At 42.5% G+C, this 7475-nt stretch overlaps 1 pseudogene; it reads left to right on the top strand.

Annotated features, from left to right (window-relative positions):
* The first annotated feature begins 5007 nt into the window (after positions 1-5007).
* On the top strand, positions 5008-5125 carry LOC126458856 (5S ribosomal RNA; annotated as a pseudogene).
* The last annotated feature ends 2350 nt before the right edge of the window (positions 5126-7475 follow it).

The raw sequence follows: 7475 nt of genomic DNA, 5'->3' as shown, positions 1-7475 counted from the left end.
TCACACTTTTCTTTGTTTAGTGACAATTGCCACTTTTCGCACCATACAGAAATTCTCTCTAGATCATTTTGTAGTTGGAATTGATCGTCTGATGATTTTACTAGACGGTAAATTACAGCTTCATCTGCAAACAGTCTGAGGGGGCTGCTCAGATTATCACCTAGATCATTTATGGAAATCAGGAACAGCAGAGGGCCTATGACACTACCTTGCGGAACGCCAGATGTCACTTCTGTTCTACTCGATGGTTTAGCGTCTATCACTACGAACTGTGACCTCTCTGAGAGGAAATCACGAATCCAGTCCCATAACTAGACAATACTCCATATGCACACAATTTGATTAATAGTCGCATGTGAGGAACGGTATCAAAAGGCATCTGCAAATCTAGGAATATGGAATCGATCTGAGATCCCTTGTCGGCAGCACTCATTACTTCATGGGAATAAAGAGGTAGCCGTGTTGCACAAGAACGATATTTTCTGAATCCGTAAGTCATTTTCTTCAAGGTGATTCATAATGCTCGAGTACAATATATGCCCCAAAATCCTACTACAAATTGAGGTCAGTGATATGGGTCTGTAATTCAATGGGTTACTCCTACTTCCTTTCTTGAATATTGGTGTGACCTGTGCTACTTTCCAGTCTTTAGGAACAGGCCATTACTCAAGTGAGCGGTTGTATATGATTGCTAAGAAAGGCGCTATTGTGTCTGCAAACCCTGAAAGGAACGTGATTGGTATACCATCTGGACCGGAAGACTTGTCTTTCTTAAGTGATTTGAGTTGTTTCGCAACACCTAAGATATCTACTTTTATGTCACTCATGCTAACAGTTGTTCTGGTTTCGAATTCTGGAATATTTACTTCGTCTTCTTTCGTGAAGGAATTACGGAAAACTGTATTTAGTAACTCCGATTTAGTGGCACCATCATCGGTAACATTTCCATCGCTATCGCGCAGTGACGGCATTGACTGTTTTTGCCACTGGTGTACTTTACATATGACCAGAATCTCTTTGGCTTTTCTAGTACATTTTGAGACAATGTTTCATTGTGGAAACTATTAAAAGCATCTCGCATTGACGTCCGCACTAAATTTCGAGCTTCCGTGAAACTTAGCCAGTCTTGGCGATTTTGCGTTCTTCTGAATTTGGCATGCTTTTTTCGTTGGTTCTGCAACAGTGTTCTGACGTGTTTTGTGTACCATGGTGGATCAGTCCCGTCTCTTATCAACTTATGCGGTATGAATCTATATATTGCTGTCGATACTGTATCTTTGACTTTGAGCCATATCTGGTCTACACTTACATAATTAGCTTGGAAGGAATGGAGACACTCTCTTAGGAAGGCATCAAACGAATTTTTATCTGATGTTTTAAATAGATATATTTTGCGTTTATTTTTTTGCGTTTTGGTTGATCTGGTTTTGAGCCTCGCTACAATGACCTTGTGTTCACTAATCCCTGTATCCGTCATGACGCTCTCTATTAGATCAGGATTATTTGTGGCTGAGAGGCCAAGTGTGTTTTCGTAATCATTTACAATTCGTGTGGGCTCATGAACAGTTGTTAAGTAATTCTCAGAGAAAGCATTTAGTACAATTTCGGAAGATGTTTTGTGTCTTAAACCGGCTTTGAACATGTATTTTCGCCAACAAATCGAGGGTAGATTGAAGTCTCCACCAATTATACCTGTATTTATTTTTAAAGAGATTCAAGTTTTATTTGAGCCGTTCAGCTATTATATCATTTGAGTCAGGGGTCGGTAAAAGGAGCCAATTATTATTTTAGTACGGCTGTTGAGTATAACCTCTTCCCATAGTAATTCTCAGGCACTATCTATTTCACCTTCACTACAAGATAAACTACTACCAACAGACACAAACACACCACCACCTACTTGTTTTAATCTATCCTTTCTGAACACGGTTCGCGCCTCTGTAAAAATTTCGGCAGAATTTATCTCCGGCTTTAGCCAGCATTCTGTTCCTTTCTATTAGCGCTTGAAGCTGGAGTGCTTTTCCAACACAGCTACGACAATTTACAACTACGATACCGGCTGTTGCTTGGTCGATTTTCGTCGTTTCTTTGCCCTGTACCCTTTGAGACTGGAGCCCTTTTTGATCTTTCCCGAGACAGTCTAACCTAAAAAACCGCCCAGTTCCTGGAAAGGCATGCATTCCGCCTTGTCTTCTGCATCTACCTACCTCTCCCAGCTCACATCCCGTATTCACTCATCCGCTTCTCACATCTTCGTCTCTTCCTAGAGCACATACGGATCCCATACATCAATTACAAAACCCAATCCCAGCAACCAGTATCCAATCCACTAAGCACCAGTCCAGGTACCCTGCTCCACCATTACATCCATATTCCACCATCCATGCACCTCCATGGTCTCCCTGGTCGAATTACATCCAACTGTCATTTCCCAACGATTAAATTCCCTCTTTCCAACCCTAGTCACAAATCTCCACATCACATTATCCTTCCATTTTTCTCCCTCCTCTTGCCTCCACCTCAAAGACATTCACTCGTTACCTGCGGTTTCACAGGGCCCTGTGTACTGAGCATTCCTCCTCCATCAAGATTATGATCATTTTCATAAACCACCATCATCATTGCACCACAGAGTCGCTCACATTGTTACCAGTGATTATACTTGAGTAATTGGATGATAGGAATGGAAAGGAAACGGGATGGGAGAGAGACAGGAAGGAAAGAATGACTTCCAGTCGTACAGGGCATTGAGGCAATGCAAAGGCGAGAGTTGAAAATTCGCGCTGTACCGGAACTCGATCACGGATGCTGTACTTCTCTAGAACGGTTGCCTTAACCGCCTCGGCCGTCTGAACACGCGTTCCATCAGACCCAAACTCCCAACTTCTCGCTGGCGCCATCGCATCGACCCTCGCCCACTAACCCGCTACTCACAAATTTCTGATTGTCGTAGGAGTGCGAGCGTAGGTTGTGCATCAGAAGTGAAACTTGTTCATTAAACAGCCTTCATGAGCACAGAATTGAAGCTTCAAATAAAAAAGGCTCCAAGAACTATAATAAGGAATTTTGAGGTTATGGTTCAAATGGGATCTGCAAGCGGAGACCAGTAACGTATAAAACCTCCAACTGCCACGAATGAAAATGTCGTACTAAATGAAATGCAATCAAAAAATGGTATGCGGTTTAACAACCACCGCTGTTAACATATGAAAGGCTCTATGTTTCGCTCGCTTACTCCTTACTGTTAGATCAAATGGCGGAGGCGGCAAATATTTGTAACTTTCTCAGTGAGAAAGAAACGACAAATTAAAGGAAAAGGTGTAGTGGCAGCAATGAGGAAAAAGCTGAAATTGGGTATGTAAGTTAAAGTAGTAAATTTATTCTTGCAAAAGCACCTCCAGCACAGGAGGTAAGTCTCATTACTGATCGCTAACCCACATCATAACTTGACAGAATGTTTATTCTTGAGTTACGAAATGAAATGTTCCAGAGGATATAAACCACATGATACAGCAATCAAGACAAATAAAGCCATTTACCGTCAGTAACATGAATTCATCTGACAGATTTCGAAAAAGCTACAGGTTGTAAAATAAACCCATCAAATCTAAATATATCCAAAGTACAGTGGCTATAGTTGGATAAACATAAGCCACATATAGTTAAGACCAGGAGAAGCTTAAATGAAACTGAGGCCTGAGAGGGTATCCCTGTTGTGAGAAAAGACGTACGAGCACAGGACATAGAGAAAATGCAACTACCTACCCTGGATGGTACAAGCCACATCTGTGAAGAAAAGAAGAACTATTTAATTGAAATGATGCTGCCGGCCGCTGTGGCCGAGCGGTTCTAGGTACTCAGTCCGGAATCGCGTGGCTGCTACGGTCGTTGGCTCGAATCCTGCCTGGGGCATGGATGTGTGTGATGTCTTTAGGTTAGTTAGGTTTAAGTAGTTCTAAATCTAGGGGACTGATGACCTCAGATGTTAAGTCCCATAGTGCTTAGAGCCATTTGAACCATTTATTTAAAATGATGCAGTATATGAATAATAATGACCACAAACAGTTTTACAAAAGCAAAATCAAGTTTTACTGTCTTTTTGCCGACTATTGAACTATGGCACTTACAGATCTTCATTGCATTTCCACTTTCAGTACGTTTCTCATATTAGTAAAGTACTATGTTTGTAATTTCCTATGGAAACTAGATCCATAGTATGCTTAAATTTCCATTAAAACACATTAATAGTTTAATTATGACCATTAATTACCAAGTATACTTAAAATCCAGTTTCCTTACATTCATGATTTTGACATTCAGATCGTTTTTGTTTCAAGTCTTCAGTTATAGGTATGAGTTGCGATACCATTCATAGCGATAACCAGAGATTATAGTTTGACTATAGTATAATATCATCTAATAAGTTTAAAAATCATAAATACTTTCTACCGAGGTGTTATTTTAATCGTATATTGTCTCCTGTTTATTTTATTTTAAAACGTCTTCTAAATCTGTGTAAAGTTTGGCTGAAGAGCTGTTTATGCATTACTGGCCCATCCCTTTGTGTGGGAACTGAAATAATATTTTAAAACTTAAGTATGTTTTTTATACTTGTGTCTAGATTTCTAACTGTGTGTCCTAGCGTGCCAGCTGGTAAACCACAGTGGCCACGGGCAAGCACTGAGATGTCAGCCTCCTACTGGTTTTATACGTCAACACACATGCTTTGGCCAGTCTTACAGTATTGGCAAGTTACTCTTAGCAATGGTGTCCTTGTTGTTAATACTGTACTTACGTATCATTCACGGTGTAGGAATGGTAACTTTTTACTACTTTTACTATTTTTATACTTTTATAAAAATGTATTTTTTTAAATATTGTTACATGAATTGATGGAAGGTGTATGAAAGTTGATTAAAACACTACAGATTTCACACATCTCTAGATTTTATTGAGATAACATCTGCTTACCATTGTCGTAAAGAAACTAATTCTTCAGGCAGTACTCGAAACGGCCTTGCCGCAGTGGTTACACCGGTTCCCGTGAGATCACCGAAGTTAAGCGCTGTCGGGCGTGGTCGGCACTTGGATGGGTGACCATCTGGGTCGCCATGCGCTGTTGCCATTTTTCGGGGTGCACTCAGCCTCGTGATGCCAATTGAGGAGCTACTCGACCGAATAGTAGCGGCTTCGGTCAAGAATACCATCATAACGACCGGGAGTGCGGTGTGCTGACCCCACGCCCCTCCTATCCGCATCCTCCTCTAAGGATGACACGGCGGTCGGATGGTACCGGTGGGCCACTTGTGGCATGTAGACGGAGTACTCGAACCGAGCACGTCTGGCATGACCTACAGGAAGTAGTACGAGGTATGTCCACAAAGTACCGTTTGGTTATATGAAACAAACGTGTACAGATACAGAAAAAATATTTAATGTACAAAAATCTACAACTGTGAAACTACTTTTCTACATAGCTTCCGAAATTTAGTATGCACTTGTCGTAGCGTGGCACAAGTTTCTTCATAGAAGGTGTATTCAACCATGTGGTAACACGTTCTTTCAACTCGTCATCATCGTTGAAGTGTTCACCACCAAGGACAGATTTTAGGTGTAAGAAGAGATGAAAGTCGCTAGGAGCGAGGGCCGGGCTGTACGGAGGATGATCAAACGCGTCCCTGTGAAATTCCCGTAAGAGTTGTTTGGTCACATTCGCCGTGTGAGGTCGGGCATTATCGTGGGAAAAAACAACATCTTTTGACAGTAATCCTCGGCGCTTGTTCCGTATTGCGCGGCGCAACTTCTTAATGGTCTCGCAGTGCATTGATTGTTTGGCCTCGTGATAAGAAACCAGTCAGCAAAATTCCTTTTCTGTCCCCCCCCCCCCCCCCAAAAAAAAAGGTGCACATGTCTTTTCGAGGTGTAAAAATTTTCTTAGGCTTGCCGTTTTGTTTCAGGGGTGTCGTAAGATACCCATGTTTCATCCCTCGTGACTATCCGAGAAAGAAAACCATCGCCTTCTTCATTGTAGCGTGTCAAAAACTGAAATGCACTGCCCATCCGTTGTTTTTTGTGTTGTTCAGTAAGAACTTTGGGTACCCAACGTCAGCAAAGTTTTCGAAATTTCAGTTTTTCAGTAACAATTTCATGAATTAGTGATCGTGAGATTTGCGGAACTTCCATAGTAAGAGCACTAAGTGTAAACTTATGGTTGTGCTTAATCTTCTGTTCAGTTGTGTGAATCAGTTCATCAGTAACCATAAACGGGCATCTACTTCGTTCTTCATCATGCACTTGATCAGGTCCTTCATTGAACAGTCTGACCCATCTTCTAACCATTGAATCACTCATAGCATTACCGGGCGAGGTGGCGCAGTGGGTGGCACATTGGACTCGCATTCGGGAGAACGACGGTTCAATCCCGCGTCTGGCCGTCCTGATTTAGGTTTTCCGTGATTTCCCTAAATCGCTCCGGGCAAATCCCGGGATGGTTCCTTTGAAAGGGCACGGCCAATTTCCTTCCCTAATCAGATGAGACCGATGGCCTCTCTGCTTGGTCTGCTTCCCCAAACAACCCAATGTAAACCTCGCAGATTTGCCAATGACTTTCCTTTGGTTTAACTTTCTTTGCGTTTAGAAAATGAATCATAGATCTGATTTCACACGCGGCGGCATTTTCAATTACGGCTGACATTATAAAGAAGCACTACATGGCACACGTCGCCAGCAGCGATCTGAAAATGGCGTACATGTCTTCTCCTTGAGTCAGAGTAACTGCCGCGACTGCTCGGAATTGCGATCGCAGCGCTGCCGCGGATAGAAAGGGAAACGGAACTTACACTACTGGTCATTAAAATTGCTACACCAATAAGCAAAGCAGATGATAAACGGGTATTCATTGGACAAATATATTATACTAGAACTGACATGTGATTACATTTTCTCGCAATTTGGGTGCATAGATTCTGAGAAATCAGTACCCAGAATAACCACCTCTAACCGTAACAACGGCCTTGATACGACTGGGCATTGAGTCAAACAGAGCTTGGATGGCGTGTGCAAGTGCAGCAGCTCATGCAGATTCCACACGATACCACAGTCCATCAAGAGTAGTGACTGGCGTATTGTGACGAGCCAGTTGCTCGGCCACCATTGACCAGACGTTTTCAATTGGTGAGAGATTTGGAGAATGTGCTGGCCAGGGCAGCAGTCTAACATTTTCTGTATCCAGAAAGGCCCGTACAGGACCTGCAACACGCGATCGTGCATTATCCTGCTGAAATGTAGGGTTTCGCAGGGATCCAATGAAGGGTAGAGCCACGGGTCGTAACACATCTGAAATGTAATGTCCACTGTTCAAAGTGCCGTCAATGCGAACAAGAGAAGATCGAGACGTGAAACCAATGGCACCCCACACCATCACGCCGGGTGATACGCCAGTATGGCGATGACGAATGCACGGTTACAGTGTGCGT

Source organism: Schistocerca serialis, chromosome 2, assembly GCF_023864345.2.
Source record: "Schistocerca serialis cubense isolate TAMUIC-IGC-003099 chromosome 2, iqSchSeri2.2, whole genome shotgun sequence".
NCBI classification, from domain to species: domain Eukaryota; kingdom Metazoa; phylum Arthropoda; class Insecta; order Orthoptera; family Acrididae; genus Schistocerca; species Schistocerca serialis.
Note: the sequence above shows the minus strand (reverse complement) of the source record. Positions and strands in the feature narration are given on the sequence as shown.